The following is a 20821-nucleotide window of genomic DNA, read 5'->3' as shown; positions in this document are numbered from 1 at the left end:
TTGTCATTTTCTGCAAATAAATGCTCTAAATGACAATATTTTTATTTGGAATTTGGGAGAAATGTTGTCAGTAGTTTATAGAATAAAACAAAAATTTTAATTTCACCCAAACACGTACCTATAAATAGTAAAACTAGATAAACTTATATTTTTGCAGTGGTCTCTTAATTTTTCCAGAGCTGTATATATACAGCCACCCAGACAGCTGATGAAACTGTGGGTTTGCACAACCGAAGAATTTCTGCACAAACTTTCAGAAACCATCTCAGGGAAGCTCATCTCCTCACCAGGGTCTTGACCTGACTGCACTTCGGCGTCGTAACCGACTTCAGTGGGCAAATGCTCACCTTCAATGGCCACTGGTACGCTGAAGTAGTGTGCTCTTCACGGATGAATCCCGGTTTCAACTCTACCGGGCAGTTGGCAGACGGCGTGTATGGAGTCGTGTGGTCGAGCGGTTTGCTGATGAGTGTCCCATGGTGGCGGTGGGGTTATGGTATGGGTAGGCATAAGCTACGGACAACGAACACAATTGCTTTTTATCGATGGCAATTTGAATGCACAGAGATACCGTGACGAGATCCTGGAGGCCCACTGTCGTGCCATTTATCCGCCGCCATCGCCTCATGTTTCAGCATAATAATGCACGGCCCCATGTCGCAAGGATCTGTACACAATTCCTGGAAGCTGAAAATGTCCTATTTCTTCCATGGCCTGCATACTCACCAGACATGTCACCCATTGAGCATGTTTGGTATGCTCTGGATCGATGTGTACGACAGCGTGTTCCAGTTCCCGCCAATATCCAGTTATTTCAATTGACTGATTTCCTTATGAACTGTAACTCAGTAAAATTGTTGCAATTGTCGAAAACGTAGAACCATTTAAGACACAACATTTTATGTTGTTGAAATGTTAACAAGGTACCCAAAAGTAGTTCAAGGTAATGTTTTCATCTTAGTAGCTAAACAAAACTTGTTTTAAGCAGCGACATTGTCGCGAAATCAACTTTGTTTACATTGCAGCAATGAAAATAATATTTTGGCTGTAATGATCTCCAAAATTCGAGAAATTGGCTCATCACATCATTGATGTAGCAACGGACGCTAATAGCTTATCGAATCCCATTGTGACCCAATGTGGGGGTTGGATCCTGTCATGCCAAATAGTGTCCACTTGACAAAAAGTGTCCCCCCGACACTTTTTGTCAAGTGGACAATATTTGGAATGACAGGACCCAACCCCCCCAAAACTACTTTCAATATTATTAATTTCCATGTTGGCTCTACCTGGAAATGCAATATAGTATTTTGCGATAGCCCTCTGTGACTTAAAATAATATTTATCTCAAAACCTTGCTTCCTAAAAGATGTGTCAGAAGATTTGGTTCACTCCATCAGATTTGTCTAAAATCCTAAATGAATCAGGAATGAGCTATACCATAAGGACCCCTTATTCATGTCCTCATTACATGTAGTGCAACAAGACCACTCATGGTGTGTAAAGTTCTCTACTTTTGATAGATTTAAACAAACAATATTGGAATCACCATGGTCACAACCATAAACGGTCAACTCCATCACCCTGATAGATTAAAATAGAATATGAATTTTGGTTCAAATATGTTACTTTAATTAGGTTTTAGAGTCATAAAGCGACTGAGGAAAATCTAAATTGCTACTGTGTATACCACCTGAATGAAGAAGAAACTATGTAAAACATAAACTCTGTCAGATTTTTGTCTAATGTCAACTCCATCAGAGTGCTGAAAGATCTGATAGAATGGATATGTTTTTATTGGGGATTTTCAAATGAAGAATTTTCCATATTTTACAAATGTTTGTATTGAACTTTTATTTTTCGGGACAAAAATATGTCTGTTTTGAGTATCTGTTGTCAACTCTGTCAGTGGCTTGTCAACTCTGTCACAGATGGCTGACCCCCTTTAAATCGAGATATTTCTGTCAATATTCAGAAATAATATTGTAATTAGGCTACTTTTCCTCAACATATGCTTAAACAATTGAAGTACACTGCTCAAAAAAATAAAGGGAACACTAAAATAACACATCCTAGATCTGAATGAATGAAATAATCGTATTAAATACTTTTTTCTTTACATAGTTGAATGTGCTGACAACAAAATCACACAAAAATTATCAATGGAAATCAAATTTATCAACCCATGGAGGGCTGGATTTGGAGTCACCCTCAAAATTAAAGTGGAAAACCACACTACAGGCTGATCCAACTTTGATGTAATGTCCTTAAAACAAGTCAAAATGAGGCTCAGTAGTGTGTGTGGCCTCCACGTGCCTGTATGACCTCCCTACAATGCCTGGGCATGCTCCTGATGAGGTGGCGGATGGTCTCCTGAGGGATCTCCTCCCAGACCTGGACTAAAGCATCCGCCAACTCCTGGACAGTCTGTGGTGCAACGTGGCGTTGGTGGATGGAGCGAGACATGATGTCCCAGATGTGCTCAATTGGATTCAGGTCTGGGGAATGGGCGGGCCAGTCCATAGCATCAATGCCTTCCTCTTGCAGGAACTGCTGACACACTCCAGCCACATGAGGTCTAGCATTGTCTTGCATTAGGAGGAACCCAGGGCCAACCGCACCAGCATATGGTCTCACAAGGGGTCTGAGGATCTCATCTCGGTACCTAATGGCAGTCAGGCTACCTCTGGCGAGCACATGGAGGGCTGTGCGGCCCCCCAAAGAAATGCCACCCCACACCATGACTGACCCACCGCCAAACCGGTCATGCTGGAGGATGTTGCAGGGAGCAGAACGTTCTCCACAGCGTCTCCAGACTCTGTCACATGTGCTCAGTGTGAACCTGCTTTCATCTGTGAAGAGCACAGGGCGCCAGTGGCGAATTTGCCAATCTTGGTGTTCTCTGGCAAATGCCAAACGTCCTGCATGGTGTTGGGCTGTAAGCACAACCCCCACCTGTGGACGTCGGGCCCTCATACCACCCTCATGGAGTCTGTTTCTGACCATTTGAGCAGACACATGCACATTTGTGGCCTGCTGGAGGTCATTTTGCAGGGCTCTGGCAGTGCTCCTCCTGCTCCTCCTTGCACAAAGGCGGAGGTAGCAGTCCTGCTGCTGGGTTGTTGCCCTCCTACGGGACCTCCACGTCTCCTGATGTACTGGCCTGTCTCCTGGTAGCGCCTCCATGCTCTGGACACTACGCTGACAGACACAGCAAACCTTCTTGCCACAGCTCGCATTGATGTGCCATCCTGGATGAGCTGCACTACCTGAGCCACTTGTGTGGGTTGTAGACTCCGTCTCATGCTACCACTAGAGTGAAAGCACCGCCAGCATTCAAACGTGACCAAAACATCAGCCAGGAAGCATAGGAACTGAGAAGTGGTCTGTGGTCACCACCTGCAAAACCAGTCCTTTATTGGGGGTGTCTTGCTAATTGCCTATAATTTCCACCTGTTGTCTATTCCATTTGCACAACAGCATGTGACATTTATTGTCAATCAGTGTTGCTTCCTAAGTGGACAGTTTGATTTCACAGAAGTGTGATTGACTTAGAGTTACATTGTGTTGTATAAGTGTTCCCTTTATAATTTTTTTGAGCAGTGTATTTGCTGTGATAGACCAAAGGGATCATGTTTGCTCGGACCTTGCGGGTGCCCTGCGAAATACTGGAGGTGATGGTGCATATCTGAATTGTGCTACTTGTGCCTTGTTTTGGTTTATATTATTCCCAGGAAAGACAGAAGATAATTAATGATATGAATGTTTTCCACCAACAGTAACATACTGACAGCACAAAGACTGGGATTGAGTTAACACTTATTTATTTACTTAAATACCACAGAATATTAAAACAGTCATTATCACACAATATCTTCATGTTTTGTAGGCATACTGTTAGAAATGCAGGTCCCTCTCAATAGCCCTGCTTCAAAATACACTTGGGATGTGGAGGTGGGTAAATCTGGGGCAGGTTGATGTTTGTTGTCTTGAGTCTTGTCCTGGAGGCAGAACTGAGCGATTTCCCCTTAGATAGGCCAGATGCAAAGTCAAAATGGTCTATACTGTAAAAATTCATGAAAATAAAAAGAAGCTTAATTTAAGGTTATACAGTGCATTCGGAAAGTATTCAGACACCTTTACTTTTTCCACATTTCGTTATGTTACAGCCTTATTCTAAAATTGATTAAATCGTTTTTTCCCCTCATCAATCTACACACAATACCCCATAATGACAAAGCGAAAAAACTGGTTTTTATTTCCATTTCCATTGATCATCCTTGAGATGTTTCTACAACTTGATTGGAGTCCAACTGTGGTAAATTCAATTGATTGAACATTATTTGGAAAGGCACACACCTGTCTATATAAGGTCCCTCAGTTGACGGTGCATGTCAGAGAAAGATCCAAGCCATGAGGTCGAAGGAATTGTCCATAGAGCTCCGAGACAGGATTGTGTTGAGGCACAGATTAGGGGAAGGGTACCAAAAACGTTCTGCAGTTTTGAAGGTCTCCAAGAACACAGTGGCCTCCATCATTCTTAAATGGAAGAAGTTTTGAACCACCAAGACTCTTCTTAGAGCTGGCGGCTCGACCAAACGGGGTAGAAGGCCCTTGGTCAGGGAGGTGACCAAGAACCCAATGGTCACTCTGGCAGAGCTCTAGAGTTCCTCTGTGGAGATGGGAGAAGCTTCCAGAAGGGCAACCATATCTGCAGCACTCCATCAATCAGGCCTTTATGGTAGAGTGGCCAGACGGAAGCCACTCCTCATTAAAAGGCACATGACAGCCCGCTTGGAGTTTGCCAAAAGGCAGCTAAAGGACTCAGACCATGAGAAACAAGATTCTCTGGTCTGATGAAACCAAGATTGAACTCTTTGGCCTGAATGCCAAGCGTCACGTCTGGAGGAAACCTGCCACCATCCCTACGGTGAAGCATGGTGGTGGCAGCATCATGCTGTGGGGATGTTTTTCGGCGGCAGGGACTGGGAGACTAGTCCGGATAGAGGGAAAGATGAACAGAGAGATCCTTGATGATAACCTGCTTCAGAGCTCTCAGGACCTCAGACTGGGGTGAAGGTTCACCTCCCAACAGGACAATGGCCCTAAGCACACAGCCAAGACAACGCAGGAGTGGCTTCGGGACAGGTCTCTGAATGTCCTTGAGTGGCCCAGCCAGAGCCCGGACTTGAACCTAATTGAACATCTCTGGAGAGACCTGAAAATAGCTGTGCAGCAACGCTACCCATCCAACTTGACAGAGTTTGAGAGGATCTGCGGAGAAGAATGGGAAAAACTCCCCAAATACAGGTGTGCCAAGTTTGTAGCGTCATACCCAAGAAGACTCAAGGCTGTAATCGCTGCCAAAGGTGCTTCAACAAAGTACTGAGTAAAGGGTCTGAATACTTATGTAAATGTCATATTTCCGTTTTTTATTTTTACAAAATTTGCTACAATTTCTTAAAACATGTTTTGCTTTGTCATTATGGGGTATTGTGTGTAGATTGATGAGGGGGGGGGAAGTATTTAATACATTTTAGAATAAGGTTGTAACATAACAACATTTGGAAAAAGTCAAGGGGTCTGAATACTTTCCGAATGCACTATATGGTAAGGCATTAGGGTTAGCCAGGGCCGCCAGAAAACGTGTTGCGAGGCAGCATTTGCCACAGCACTTTTCAATCATCACCTTTGATTTAGCTGTATTAAAATGCCAGTATGCATTCTACAAACGGTGGCATAGGCAAAATATGATAATAACACAACAACAACAGATGGCAGCAGCTAACTACAGTAGCTAACCTCTGTAGCTAGCCAAACAAAACAAATGTTTTTCTAAATATTAGCTAGCTGTCTAGCATTTATGAGGCCAGCAAATATGTTCCTCACACGCTAGGAACGTTTTTCCTCCAACATTATAATGAAAAGGTGCCTCTCGGTCTCAAAACGCACGTTTTCTGGAGAATTGTGGGAGGAGTGCTGATGACGTCTGTCACTGTATGCGCTTGCGGTAGCCTGATTGCATCCAGACTGAGGAGAAATCCGCACACAATGCATCCTTGACCACCTCCTGAGGTGGTCAGACAGATCTGAACACAATCAGCCCACAAAAGCAAATCACTCAACCAGTCTTTTCAATGTGATCTTCGTGTTGTGATAGCAGAAGTTGCATGTAAGTGTCAACTGTAGACACGTCAGTCTGATCAACTGTAGAAAAACAACAGTCTAGCATATTATGCAACCTGTCCCTCTGGCCAGGGTAAATTAAGCGGTAATGTTGTTTATTTGTAGGCCATTTGTTTGTGAGAAAATGTGAATGGAATTAAATTTGGTTTATATTCAAACTTGGGCTGACTAGGCTACCTAGACTTTTCAATCTAAAATTACCCTTACAAAAATTACACTTAAGAAAAAAGATTGCAACCAGAGTGCAGTATAACTGCAGTACACTGCACTATAGCTGCAGTTAGAGAACAGTATAACTGCAGTGTGCTGCAAATACTGCGTCCAAAATAACACAGCTTTTTTTACTGCAGTAATTTTGCAGTGTAACTGCAGTTCAAGTGCAGTATAACTGCAGTTCAAGTGCAGTACACTGCAGTTATTCTGCAATTACTGTGTCCAAAATACCACAGTTGACTGCAGTTACTGCACTTTTACTGCAGTTTCAAAACTGCCATCTTTTTGTGTAAAGGTATTAACTAAATGCAAACAAAACAAAATACATGCTTTTTTCTAGGTCCCATAAACCAGATTTAAATGAATTTGTAATGACTAGTTTGAATGGTACACAAATTGAGCAAGTTCCTTCCTACAAATATCTTGGTATCTGGCTTGATGACAAACATGTCACTGAGCTGGTGAAGAAGTTGAAGTTCAAGGTTGGTTTCTTTTACAGAAACAAAGCATGTCTGACTTTTGTTAACAGGAAGGAAATTGTCCAGGCCACTTTTATGTCTATTTTAGAGTATGGGGATATTATTTATATGCATGCAGCAGCATTTACACTTAAACCACTAGATGCTGTTTTCCATTGTGCCCTTAGGTTTATTACTGGTGATGGTTATAGAACTCACCATTTAGTTTTTAGTTTTTTTTTTAAGTTGGTTGGGCCTCTTTTTATGTAAGGAGAGAGCAGCATTTTCTTGTGTTTATCTACAAAGCACTCATGCAGAAACATCCTATGTATCCATCATCATTAATTCAATTTAGACTAACAAATGATCAAACCCGGTCTCAGGCTTGGATAACACGGAGGCCCCTTCAGTTTCCACAGAGTTCAGTAAATCTGCTTTTTGTTTTTTTGTGCCCTTTATGTGGAACAACTTACAGAGCTCTCTGAAATTAGATGTTCTGGTCCCCTTGGTCACTTTTTTTATTTATTTATTTCACCTTTATTTAACCAGGTAAGCCAGTTGAGAACAAGTTCTCATTTACAACTGCGACCTGGCCAAGATAAAGCAAAGCAGTGCGATAAAAACAACACAGAATTACATATGGGGTAAAACAAAACAAAGTAAAAAATACAATAGAAAATACATATACAGTCTATTCAAATGTAGCAAGTTATGGAGGTTGTCACGAACAGAAGAGGACCCAAGAGCGCAAGTTCAAATTCAGAGTTCTTTATTCAAGGTTACAGGCGGGAAGAGGAGTCCCAGGGGTGTCAGGGGTCTTTCAGGGTCCTCCTGTGGGTACCTGTGCTCCGGGGGTCACCAAATGTCCGGGGGTGTCCAGTCCAAGTGCTTAGTGTGTGTTCCCCAGTGATGGAGCGAGCGTATCGGGCTGAGGGTGGTGAAACGTCTGGGCACGCTCATCTGGTGGTCGGAGACCTGGGGGAACACACACACAACAGCAATATGAATGGCAGGCAGAAGTACAGATCAGGGCTGGGCAAATATCGTGGTGAGAGACAGAAGGCAGAAACGAGTTACCGGAGGGGCTGAAGATCGGAGAGTAGTCGAGGTCCAGAAGGCAGGTTGGGATAGACGGGGCAGTAGAACAAGGAGGCAGTCAAGAAAGGATCGGTATCACAAACAGGAGTCAGAGCGCAGACAGGCAGGTTACTGGTCCGGGTTTGAAGACGATCTGACAGGGCTTGGCTGAAAACCAGGGCTTGATATACTGGGAGAGGTAGTGGGGAAATGCAGTTCAGCTGGCAGAGTAATTAGAACAGAGTGAGGCAAGGTGAGGATGGTGAGTGGGAAATGCAGTGCAGCTGGCCAGGTAACAAGAGCAGAGCAGGGCAGGTGGAGCTAGTTAGGCTGAGTAGAGAGAGGGAGGTGAGCAGAGTGGAAGATAATTGAATGCAATTAATGTTGCTACCAGGGAGAGAGAGTGCTCATGACAGGACCCCCCTCCAAGGGACGGCCCCAGAAGTCCCAAGAACAACATCATGCCGGGAGGGTGGAGGGGAGCAGGCGGCGGGTCAGAACTCCTCCGAGCGGTCCGAGTGAATCTCCTCATCCTCAGAAGGAGCTGGAGGGTCACGGTCGGGAGACAGGACAGGCCCTGAGACAGGAGCAGGGCGGGCCGGACGGCTAGGAACCCCTCTTGGACGGCCCCTACGGATTGCAGGCTGATCAGGATGTAGTCGGTGGAAGTCAGTGATAAGGGGTCCGGTCCACTATCCTCCTGGCCGGGATCCAGGTCCTCTCCTCTGGACCATATCCCTCCCAATCAACGAGGTACTGGAGACCCCTACCCCTTCGCCTAGAGCGGAGCAGCCGCCGGACGGTGAAGACAGGACCGCCATCTACGAGGCGCGGAGGAGGTGGCGCCGGAGCTGCAGGGACCAGGGGACTTTCATGGACCGGCTTGACCTTGGAGACGTGGAAGGTGGGGTGGACCCGCATGGAAGCGGGCAACTGAAGTCGGACCGCCCGTTGGACTGATGACTTTCTGCACAGGAAAAGGACCAATGAAGCGAGGGGCCAGCTTTCGTGATACAACCCGCAGCGGCAGATCCCGGGCAGACAGCCAGACCTTCTGACCAACCCGGTAAGTAGGTGCTGGGGTCCTCCGTCGGTTGGCACCGACGGCGTAGCTGGTTCCAGACTTCAGGAGCACAGTGCGAGCCTGGGCCCAAGTGCGGCGGCAGCGGCGGGCATACGCAAGAGCAGACGGACAGGTGGCATCCGCCTCCTGGCTGGCAAACAGTGGAGGTTGATACCCGTAGACACACTGAAAGGGGGAGAGCCCGGTGGAGGAACTGGTGAGTGAATTATGGGCATATTCCACCCAGAGCAGGTGTTGAGCCCAGGCCCGGGGATTTTGGGAAGCCACACACCTCAGTGCCTTCTCCAGCTCCTGGTTCATGCGTTCAGTCTGGCCGTTTGACTGCGGGTGGAATCCAGACGATAGGCTGGCGGTGGCCCCAAGGAGATGACAGAACTCCTTCCAAAAGGTTGCTGAGAATTGCGGGCCCCGGTCTGACACTATATCCTGGGGTAGGCCATGGATACGAAACACATGTTCCAGGACCACCTGGGAGGTCTCTTTAGCAGAGGGTAGTTTGGGAAGGGGCACGAAGTGGGTCATCTTACTAAAGCGGTCAACAATGGTAAGGATGACTGTGTGTCCGTCAGAGGGCGGAAGGCCCGTAACAAAGTCCAGTGAAACGTGGGACCAGGGCCTCTTGGGTATGAGTAGAAGTTGCAGCAACCCAGCAGGAGGCTGGTTGGGAGTCTTGTTTCGGTTACAAGTGGGACAAGCTCGGATGAATTCTCGGACATCCCGTCTCATCCCCGCCACCAGAATTCGCTGGCGGACCAGATGAAGGGTGCGAGTGATGCCGGGATGACAGGCCAGACGGGATTCGTGCCCCACTGAATCACAGGTGACCTGAGATTTGCTGGAACAAACAGACGGTTGGGGGCGCTGGTGCTTGGACCTGGCTGGTCCCGAAGAGCCTCCATGACCTGCTTCTCGATCTCCCAGGTGAGGCCCGCTACGACCAAGTGGCTGGGAAGAATGGGAGCTGTCATGGCGGTGGTCTCGTCCTTCTGAAACATCCGGGAAAGAGCATCAGGTTTGATGTTGCGAGATCCCGGGCGGTAGGAGAGCGTGAAATTGAAGCGCGTAAAGAACAGAGACCACCGCTGTTGACGGGAGTTCAGCCTCCTGGCTGTTTGGATATACTCCAGGTTCTTGTGGTCTGTCCACACTACGAATGGTTCCTTTGACCCCTCTAACCAGTGCCGCCATTCTTCAAGGGCGAGCTTGACAGCCAACAGCTCGCGGTTCCCAATGTCGTAGTTGCATTCGGCAGGGGTTAGCTGACGGGAGTAGAAGGCACAGGGTGCATCTTGCCATCCTCAGCTGCTCTTTGAGAAAGCACTGCACCCACTCCCACGTCCGAAGCATCTACCTCCACCACAAACTGCCTTGCTGCATCTGGCATCTGGAGGATGGGAGCAGAAGTGAAACATGTCTTGAGGATATTGAAGGCCTTATCAGCAGCTGATGTCCATTGGTACGGTTGTTTAGTGCTGGTTAGCGCCGTGAGGGGTGCAGCCACTGTGCTATAGTTTCTGATGAATCTCCTATAAAAGTTGGCAAAGCCCAGGAACTGTTACAACTTCTTCCGAGACTCAGGAACTGGCCAGGAAGTGACAGCCGACACCTTCGTGAGATCCATCTGAATGCTGCCCTCGGTCACCACATACCCCAGGAATGAAACGGTCTTGGCATGGAACTCGCACTTCTCTGCCTTCACGAAAGAGAGTTCTCCAGCAGGCGGCGCAGGACCAACCGGACGTGGTGCGTGTGTTCTGACAGAGTCTTTGAGAATATTAAAATATCGTCAAGGTACACAAATCGAACGTATTTAGCATGTCCCTGAGGATATCATTCACTAGGGCTTGAAAAACTGCTGGGGCATTGGTGAGGCCGAAGGGCATGACGAGATATTCATAGTGGCCGGTTGGTGTGTTGAACGCTGTCTTCCATTCGTCTCCCTCCCTCATCCGCACCAGATGGTAGGCATTGCGAAGGTCCAGCTTAGTGAATACAGTGGCTCCCCTGCAGCAGTTCGAAGGCAGACGAAAGTAAGGGCAGTGGGTAGCGATTCTTAACCGTGATGTCGTTCAGACCCGGTAATCTATGCATGGACGAAGAGAACCGTCCTTCTTGCCGACAAAGAAGAATCCCGCTCCTGCGGGGGAAGACGACGGTCTAATTATCCCGGAGGCAAGAGAGTCATTAATGTAGTCCTCCATGGCCTTTCTTTCCGGGGCTGACAGTGAATACAGACGACCCTTGGGAGGTGCTGTGCCAGGCAGGAGATCAATCGCGCAGTCATAGGGTCTGTGTGGGGGGTAGAGATGTCGCCTTGGATTTGTTGAACACCTCTTTCAGGCTGTGGTAACAGGCCGGAACATTGGATATGTCGGAGGTAGCGCTAGATCCTTCCCGGTGAACGGGCAGGGGTGGCCCCCCTTAAACAGGTCTGGTGACAACTCCTTCCCCACTCACGGACTGTTCCTGTCTCCCAGTCGATGTGGGGGTTGTGCTGACGGAGCCACGGGTATCCAAGAATGAGTGGTTGGCCAGGTGAGTGTAGGAGGTGAAACTGGATGGACTCCTGGTGGTTTCCTGACAGCAGGATTGTCACAGGGGCGGAGATATGAGTGACAGTGCCAAGATGATGCCCATCCAGGGCTCGTGCAGGAATGGGTTGTGTCAGTTGATGATGGTTCACGCCCAGTTGCTGTGCAAGCTCAGGGTCCATGATGTTTGCTTCGGCTCGGAATCCACAAGGGCGGCCAATGTATGAGTCTTGTCAGAAAGCTGAAGGCGGAGATGAAGCAGGGTCTTTCGGATGGAGGGAGACTGAAGGCTTGTTGAGCTCACCCGGATCTCCCCTACACCTGGTGAGCTGCGGCTTTTGCCGGACAAGTAGCGACACGGTGATTCTCGCCACCACAGTAGAGGCAAAGGTTGGAGCTTAGACGGCGCCGACGCTCCTCGGGAGTCAGAGAGGCACGGCCAATCTCCATGGGCTCAGGCTGATTGAGTTGGCTATGGGACTTGACAGGCAGGGGCTGGACAGAAGCGGTATCGACCCGAGTACGGATGGCAGGTTGACTGAGACGGCCCTTCTCCCTCCTCCGGGTCTGTATACGGCGGTCAATGCGAACGGCAAGGTCAATGGCGGCACTCAAGCGTTGAGGGCGGGTCATGGGAAACAAGCTCGTCCTTGATATAGTCCGCCAGGCTATGGAGGAAGGCTTGCACCAGTGCCTCTGGGTTAAACGAGCTTTGACTGGCCAGGGTACGAAAGTCAATGGAGAAGTCTGCCACTGTCCGATTGCCCTGACGGATGGTGAGCAGAGCTTGTGACGCTTCGGCTGTTGGCGAGCCTAGGTCAAAGACCTTTAACATCTCCTCCTCAAAGGCACTGAAGGAGGCACAGGCTGGGGTTTGCCGGTCGAATTCCGCCGTTCCCCACAACCGAGCTCGACCGGTGAGATGTGTGATGACATACCCCACCTTGGCTCCCTCTGTTGAGAAAGTCCTGGGCTGTAGTGCAAACTGGATTCGGCAGCTGCTCAAGAATGGTCTTACTTGCTTCTGGTTGCCATCAAAAGCGTTCGGGTTCCCAATCCTTGGTTCAGGAGCGTGGGGATCTGGTGGCAGCACTGCCGGGCCTGCAGCATTGGGACCTCCAGCGGAGGGATGAAGGAGTATCGGTGGTACAGGAACAAAAGGACCAGGGGGGTGCAGGTGAGTAGCCGGGCTTGAGAGTAGTTGCAGGGCTTGGGCTAGCTGTTGTTGCTGCAGTTGGAACTGTTGTTGCTGCTGGTTGAATAGCTGGAGAAGGGAAGCGAGGTCGCCAGCCATCCGATTTATGTCTCCCTCAGAGCGTTCCAGTCGCTGTAGGGCAGTCCTCTCTGGCTCTTCCTCCATCGTGGTCAGGGAGTGCGCTGGGTCCATGATGGTCAGATCGTTCTGTCACGAACAGAAGAGGACCCAAGAGCGCAAGTTCAAATTCAGAGTTCTTTATTCAAGGTTACAGGCGGGAAGAGGAGTCCCAGGGGTGTCAGGGGTCTTTCAGGGTCCTCCTGTGGGTACCTGTGCTCGGGGGTCACCAAATGTCCGGGGGTGTCCAGTCCAAGTGCTTAGTGTGTGTGTTCCCCAGTGATGGAGCGGCGTATCGGGCTGAGGGTGGTGAAACGTCTGGGCACGCTCATCTGGTGGTCGGAGACCTGGGGGAACACACACACACAACAGCAATATGAATGGCAGGCAGAAGTACAGATCAGGGCTGGGCAAATATCGTGGTGAGAGACAGAAGGCAGAAACGAAAGTTACCGGAGGGGCTGAAGATCGGAGAGTAGTCGAGGTCCAGAAGGCAGGTTGGGATAGACGGGGCAGTAGAACAAGGAGGCAGTCAAGAAAGGATCGGTATCACAAACAGGAGTCAGAGCGCAGACAGGCAGGTTACTGGTCCGGGTTTGAAGACGATCTGACAGGGCTTGGCTGAAAACCAGGGCTTGATATACTGGGAGAGGTAGTGGGGAAATGCAGTTCAGCTGGCAGAGTAATTAGAACAGAGTGAGGCAAGGTGAGGATGGTGAGTGGGAAATGCAGTGCAGCTGGCCAGGTAACAAGAGCAGAGCAGGGCAGGTGGAGCTAGTTAGGCTGAGTAGAGAGAGGGAGGTGAGCAGAGTGGAAGATAATTGAATGCAATTAATGTTGCTACCAGGGAGAGAGAGTGCTCATGACAGAGGTAAGGCAATAAATAGGCCATAGTGCAAAATAATTACAATTAGTATTAACACTGGAATGATAGATGTGCAAGAGATGATGTGCAAATAGAGATACTGGGGTGCAAATGAGCAAAATAAATAACAATATGGTGATGAGGTAGTTGGGTGGGCTAATTTCAGATGGGCTGTGTACAGGTGCAGTGATCGGTAAGGTGCTCTGACAACTGATGCTTAAAGTTAGTGAGGGAGATAAGTCTCCAGCTTCAGAGATTTTTGCAATTCGTTCCAGTCATTGGCAGCAATGGCGGCCAAAGGAGGTGTTGGCTTTGGGGATGACCAGTGAGATATATCTGCTGGAGCGCATACTACGGGTGGGTGTTGCTATGGTGACCAATGAGCTAAGATAAGGCGAGGATTTGCCTAGCAGTGATTTATAGATGGCCTGGAGCCAGTGGGTTTGGCGATGAATATGTAGTGAGGACCAGCCAACAAGAGCATACGGGTCACAGTGGTGGGTAGTATATGTGGCTTTGGTGACAAAATGGATGGCACTGTGATAGACTACATCCAATTTGCTGAGTAGAGTGTTGGAGGCTATTTTGTAAATGACATCGCCGAAGTCAAGGATTGGTAGGATAGTCAGTTTTACGAGGGCATGTTTGGCAGCATGAGTGAAGGAGGCTTTGTGCGAAATAGGAAGCCGATTCTATATTTAACTTTGGATTGGAGATGCTTAATGTGAGTCTGGAAGCAGAGTTTACAGTCTAACCAGACACCTAGGTATTTGTAGTTGTCCACATACTCTAGGTCAGACCCGTCGATAGTAGTGATTCTAGTCGGGTGGGCGGGTGCCAGCAGCGTTCGATTGAAGAGCATGCATTTAGTTTTACTAGTGTTTAAGAGCAGTTGGAGGCTACTGAAGAGTGTTGTATGGCATTGAAGCTCGTTTGGAGGTTAACACAGTGTCCAATGAAGGGCCAGATGTATACAAAATGGTGTCGTCTGCGTAGAGGTGGATCTGAGAGTCACCAGCAGCAAGAGCGACATCATTGATATACACAGAGCAAAGAATCGGCCCAAGAATTGAACCCTGTGTCACCCCCATAGGTCCAGACAACAGGCCTTCCGATTTGACACATTGAACTCTATCTGAGAAGTAGTTGGTGAACCAGGCGAGGCAGTCATTTGAGAAACCAAGGCTATTTAGTCTGCCAATAAGAATGCGGTGGTTGACAGTCGAAAGCCTTGGCCAGGTCGATGAAGACAGCTTCACAGTACTGTCTATTATCGATCGTGGTTATAATATCGTTTAGGACCTTGAGCGTGGCTGAGGTGCACCCATGACCAGCTTGGAAACCGGATTGCATAGCGGAGAAGGCTCAGTGGGATTCGAAATGGTCGGTGATCTGTTTGTTAACTTGGCTTTCAAAAACGTTCGAAAGGCAGGGCAGGATGGATATAGGTCTGTAACAGTTTGGATCTAGAGTGTCACCCCCTTTGAAGAGGGGGATGACCGCGGCAGCTTTCCAATCTCTGGGGATCTCAGATGTTACGAAAGAGAGGTTGAACAGGCTAGTAATAGGGGTTGCGACAATTTCGGCGGCTAGTTTTAGAAAGAAAGGGTCCAGATTGTCTAGCCCAGATGATTTGTAGGGGTCCAGATTTTGCAGCTCTTTCATAACATCAGCTGTCGGAATTTGTGTGAAGGAGAAAGGGAGGGGGGGCATGGGCAAGTTGCAGCGGAGGGTGCAGAGCTGGTGGCCGGGGTAGTGGTAGCCAGGCGGAAAGCATGGCCAGCCGTAGCAAAATGCTTGTTGAAATTCTCGATTATTGTAGATTTATCCATGGTGATAGTGTTTCCTAGCCTCTGTGCAGTGGGCATCTGGGAGGAGGTGCTCTTATTCTCCATGGACTTTACAGTGTCCCAAAACTTTTTGGAGTTAGTGCTACAGGATGCAAATTTCTGTTTGAAAAAGCTAGCCTTTGCTTTCCTAACTGCTTGTGTATATTGGTTCCTAACTTCCCTGAAAAGTTGCGTATCGCAGGGGCTATTCGATGCTAATGCAGTACGCCACAGGATGTTTTTGTGCTGGTCAAGGGCAGTCAAGTCTGAGGAGAACCAGGGGCTATATCTGTTCTTAGTTCTGTATTTTTTGAATGGGGCATGTTTATTTAAGATTGAGATGAAATTACTTTTAAAGAACAACCAGGCATCCTCTACTGACGGAATGAGATCGATATCCATCCAGGATACCTGGGCCAGGTCAATTAGGAAGGCCTGCTCGCTAAAGTGTTTTAGGGAGCGTTTGACAGTGATGAGGGGTGGTCGTTTGACCACGGACCCGTTACGGACGCAGGCAATAAGGCAGTGATCGCTGAGATCCTGGTTGAAGACAGCGGAGGTGTATTTAGAGGGTAAGTTATTCAGGATGATATCTATGAGGGTGCCCATGTTTATGGATTTAGGGTTGTACCTGGTAGGTTCCTTGACAATTTGTGTGAGATTGAGGGCATCTAGTTTGGATTGGAGGATGGCCGGGGTGTTAAGCATATCCCAATTTAGGTCACCAAGCAGTATGAACTCTGAGGATAAATGGGGGGCAATCAATTCACATATGGTGTCCAGGGCACAGCTGGGGGCTGAGGGGGGTCTGTAGCAAGCGGCAACAGTGAGAGACTTATTTCTGGAAAGGTGGATTTTTAGAAGTAGAAGCTCAAACTGTTTGGGCACAGACCTGGATAGTACAATAGAGCTCTGCAGGCTAACTCCACCCCCTTTGGCAGTTCTATTTAGATGGAAAATGTTGTAGTTGGGGATGGAAATTTCAGAATCCTAAGCCAGGATTCAGACACTGCTAGAACATCAGGGTTGGCGGAGTGTGCTAACGGAGTGAATAACTCAAACTTAGGAAGGAGGCTTCTGATGTTAACGTGCAGAAAACCAAGGCTTTTACGGTTACAGTTCAGAGTAATGTGTCTGTTTTTCTTTAAATGTTTTGTAATTTTGTATATTGTATTTGTTTGATGTATTTATGCAGGGCTTATTAATCAACAAACACAATAGCTGACATAGACTGTGAGTACATTTTTAATTAGGCCTACAGTTGCATAGGGCAGGACTACACAATGCAAACCTGCATAAAACAAGCTCAGCCCTGTGAGTTTTATTGTCTAATCATGTTGCTTTCTCTGTGTCTGTGTATAGGAAACCTCCCTAGTCTTTCTTTTAATATAAACAAGTATAAGGTTGCTGCAGTTTGACATGGTTTTCATCCTCCCCAAGACCAGGAGTTTTTCCAGGAGTTTTTTAAAACATGTGACCTGAATAGGGGAGGGAATGGCCGGCAGGGATGTTGGTAGAGCATGGCGTTTGCAACGCCAGGGTTGTGGGTTCGTTTCCCACGGGGGGCCAGTATGAAAAAAATTATGTATGCTGTAAATCGCTCTGGATAAGAGCGTCTGCTAAATGACTAAAAATGTAAAATGTAAAAAATGTAATAGGGCGTTGGGCCAACACGAGCAACCAGAAATTCTACAAGTATCTGGAACTATATTGGAGGCATGCGACACCATTCTTCCATGAGAAATTCCATAATTTGGTGTTTTGTTGATGGTGGTGGAAAACGCTGTCTCAGGCAGCGCTCCAGAATCTTCCATAAGGGTTCAATTGGGTTGAGATCTGGTGACTGAGACACACACACACTTTAAACCCTAGTCTATGCCCCTTTGAGACCCCTCTTTCAAAGTCACTGAGATCTCTTCTTCTAGCCATGGTAGGCAAAATAATGGGCAACTGGGCATTTTTATACATGACCCTAAGCATGATGGAATGTTAATTGCTTAATTAACTCAACCACATCTGTGTGGAAGCACCTGCTTTCAATATACTTTGTATCCCTCGTTTACTTAAGTGTTTCCTTTATTTTGGCAGTTACCTGTAAGTCAGTCATGATTTAACCTTTCCGTCACCTGTTAGATATAGGTGTAGGTGACATTATCAGTGACTTTGGCTGAGCCCAAACCCATCAGTGCTCTCAGGTCTGTAAAGTTCAGTGCCACCTCAAACCTCCAACCTGATCAGCACATATAAAATTACATTAATTTTAGGAGGCATCTCACAACAGAACACTAGGGCAACATTATCATATTAATCTAAAATGAACAGTTTAACCTTTTCATCACGAGGTTCCCCATAACCGGGGTTCTCCTCCCGCAATCTCAAACAATGACGTAGTACGGTTTTTAAACATGTGTGAATACATGAATGTTATACACTACTGGAACGAGAAGCGTCTTAACTGTGAATCTAGCTAAACTGTTGTTGCCCAAATTAAATAATATTCAGACTCCAAGCAAATATATAAGCAATTAGCAAAACCAGTACTGTATTTTGAAACTGTGCATGCCCGTATATTCGTAGACAGTCTTGAAACCTGACTGGTTTGGATCAAGAAGGTCATAACTTATTTTTCTCAACCTATCTACACAAACGATACACCATTCGAAAGCTGCTACCTCACAGATTCCAACAGTGATAGCTGTGTTCCTCTATGACCAACACTCACTAAACTATTAATCAAAGAACGTCAATAACAAACTTCAATTTTTTTTATCACAACAACAAACTGCGTCTTACCTTTGTTGTTTTTGTTACCAAAAGTAGTCTGATCGAATAAAACCACTTGAAAAGATAATCTAGTGCCTCTCCCTCAATCCGAGTCGATTTCAATGAGTTTCCATCGTTTTACATGGCCAAGAATGTGTTTGAAGATGAAGTCAGTAGTTTGTTTCAATCACAACAGGCAGTGTTTTGTCGCCATCTTCTGGATATATGATGCAATCACAGTGGCTTGCATTTGTGCTAATTTAATTCTACTGATCCAGAGCTTTCGATAGATCAACCAACCGGTTGTTGAAATATCCAAGTGCGCACCTCATTGTCTCATATTAGTTGACTTGCTGCGTTACGCAGAGCGCACAACAGCACTTGAATTACGGAGGGAAAACGCAAAGTTTATAAAAATATGGCAGGCTCTAGTAACAAATATACAGTTACAGAGGCGTTATTAATTGTAACAGATGAAAGTTGGACTCCATGTATCCCCATTGACTCTGAATCGGACGATGAGGACCTGCTTAGACCGGACGAACCAGACCCCAACGACGAGAACGAAGGTTATCGTGTCCAGGGCCCTACTCAAGCATCAGAAGAGCATGTAATCCCATTGTTATTTATTACTTCTAATACTACTATTACTAATTTATTGTATGAGTACAAAACATACATTCTAAAATATCTATTTGAGTAACTGAAGCTCAACGTAAGTTAGCGCTAGCTTAGCTTAGAGGCCCACATGCAAGTTTACTTACAATATAATGCTATGTGTATTATTTCTTGTCACTGAATTATCACTAGTCAACATTCTCATAGTTCTAACTATTTATTTTATATATCTGACTGTTTTGAGTCAGATTTGTCAATGAATGAATACAAGTGTGTTTTAGTCATGATTTTCTTTTCTCTTTTGTCTTGTTTGCACAGTGAAGATGACTATAGGGGTGATGAGCCACAGCCAGAGCATCTGTCTCCTCAGCCACAGCTTCCCCTTCCTCAGGCAGAGCCTCCTCTTCCTCAGCCTGGCCGCTTGTCTAGACAACGCACTTCTGCTCCCCTCCCTCGGCCACGGTCTTCATCGGACACTGAGTCCTTTCTCAAAGTCAGCGCATCCAAGTAATCATGGTGGAGGTAGGCCTGCCACTCAAAGAGTCGGGGAGGAAGAAGAGGAAGAAGATAGGTGGCATAATAGAGAAGAGAATGATGAATGACCAGACCCAATCCGGTTTATGCCCACCAGAGTCCCAGGCCCGACAAGCGACACCACTGCGTCATGGTCTCCTCTTTCCTTTATCCGACGCATTGATTGGATACTACAGTGTTCACCACAAGACGATGAAATGGTATAAGACTTTTCTTTTTCTTTTTGTTGATATTGCTGTTGGAAATAGTTTCCTACTTCACAAAGAACTCCATAAGAACAACCCCACTAAGCCGTACACACAGAAGAAGTTCAGGGAAAAGCTACTCACAGAAATGGTGAGCTTTGCAAAACAGTCTGAACCACAACCTCCACCACGACCACCACCAACATCCTGCATGCCATAATACTATGGTGATGATGCCAGCAAAGACAGGAAGAACTGTAGGAGATGGCTGGATGTTGGCATCCCCAAAGTGAAAACACCTGTGTACTGCAGGAAGTGCCAAGTCCCTTTGTGCATTACATCAAAGCGTAACTGTTTCAAGGATTGGCACGACAGCAAGTTTTAGGGTGAAAAGGGTCTGCATTTTGTGTGACAACCCACCCAAGGACACCATATCATTGTTTATAGTTTTGGGATGTGTGGACTTTTTGTTTTTAAATGTGTTGTTTATAGTTTCTAATAAATCTGCTCAGTTTGGAGTCAAACTTTCCCATTGTATGGTTTATTTTAATGGGAACACGTATAGAGGTCTGGGAGAACATTGGAAACAACATCAAAACAGTTGTATTTTGATGGAATGTACGCATATAGTGATATGTTAGTGAAATTAAATGACTTTTGCTGTCTGGTACCTGATAAAAGTCAAATGGCACTGATGGTGCCCAAATCTACCCAAATGTCTCAATTTGGTAATCCGCCTAAACATACTTTAACTAAAACCCCTACAACTTTGGTTTACTTTACTTTATTGGCATCAAACTTCGCATAAGTACTCATCAGATATTGGGCTATGGTCCCATAGTGTTTAGGGGCTGCAGCTGCATAAGTCCAATAAAGCATTCCCTATAAAATCTGAAGTTACTTTCAGGCGGAATTAAAACCTCCCCAATTTTACCTTTCACTGCTGTGACAGACTTAAAATGTCACCCTAAGGGACTTGAGAGGACGTTAAAGGACTACAATGTTCTTGAGGAGGGTCTCAAATATAAGAAAGCAGTGCAAAGACAGGCTTTCAAACACATTCACATCTGAATCACACACAAACATCTATACGCGCAAAGAGACATGCTTCAAGGCACGTACATACCCAACCATACATATACAAATATACAAACAGTAAGTCACCA

This window comes from Coregonus clupeaformis, chromosome 28 (assembly GCF_020615455.1).
Source record: "Coregonus clupeaformis isolate EN_2021a chromosome 28, ASM2061545v1, whole genome shotgun sequence".
Classification (NCBI taxonomy): Eukaryota; Metazoa; Chordata; class Actinopteri; order Salmoniformes; family Salmonidae; genus Coregonus; species Coregonus clupeaformis.
This window is presented reverse-complemented; position numbering follows the sequence as displayed.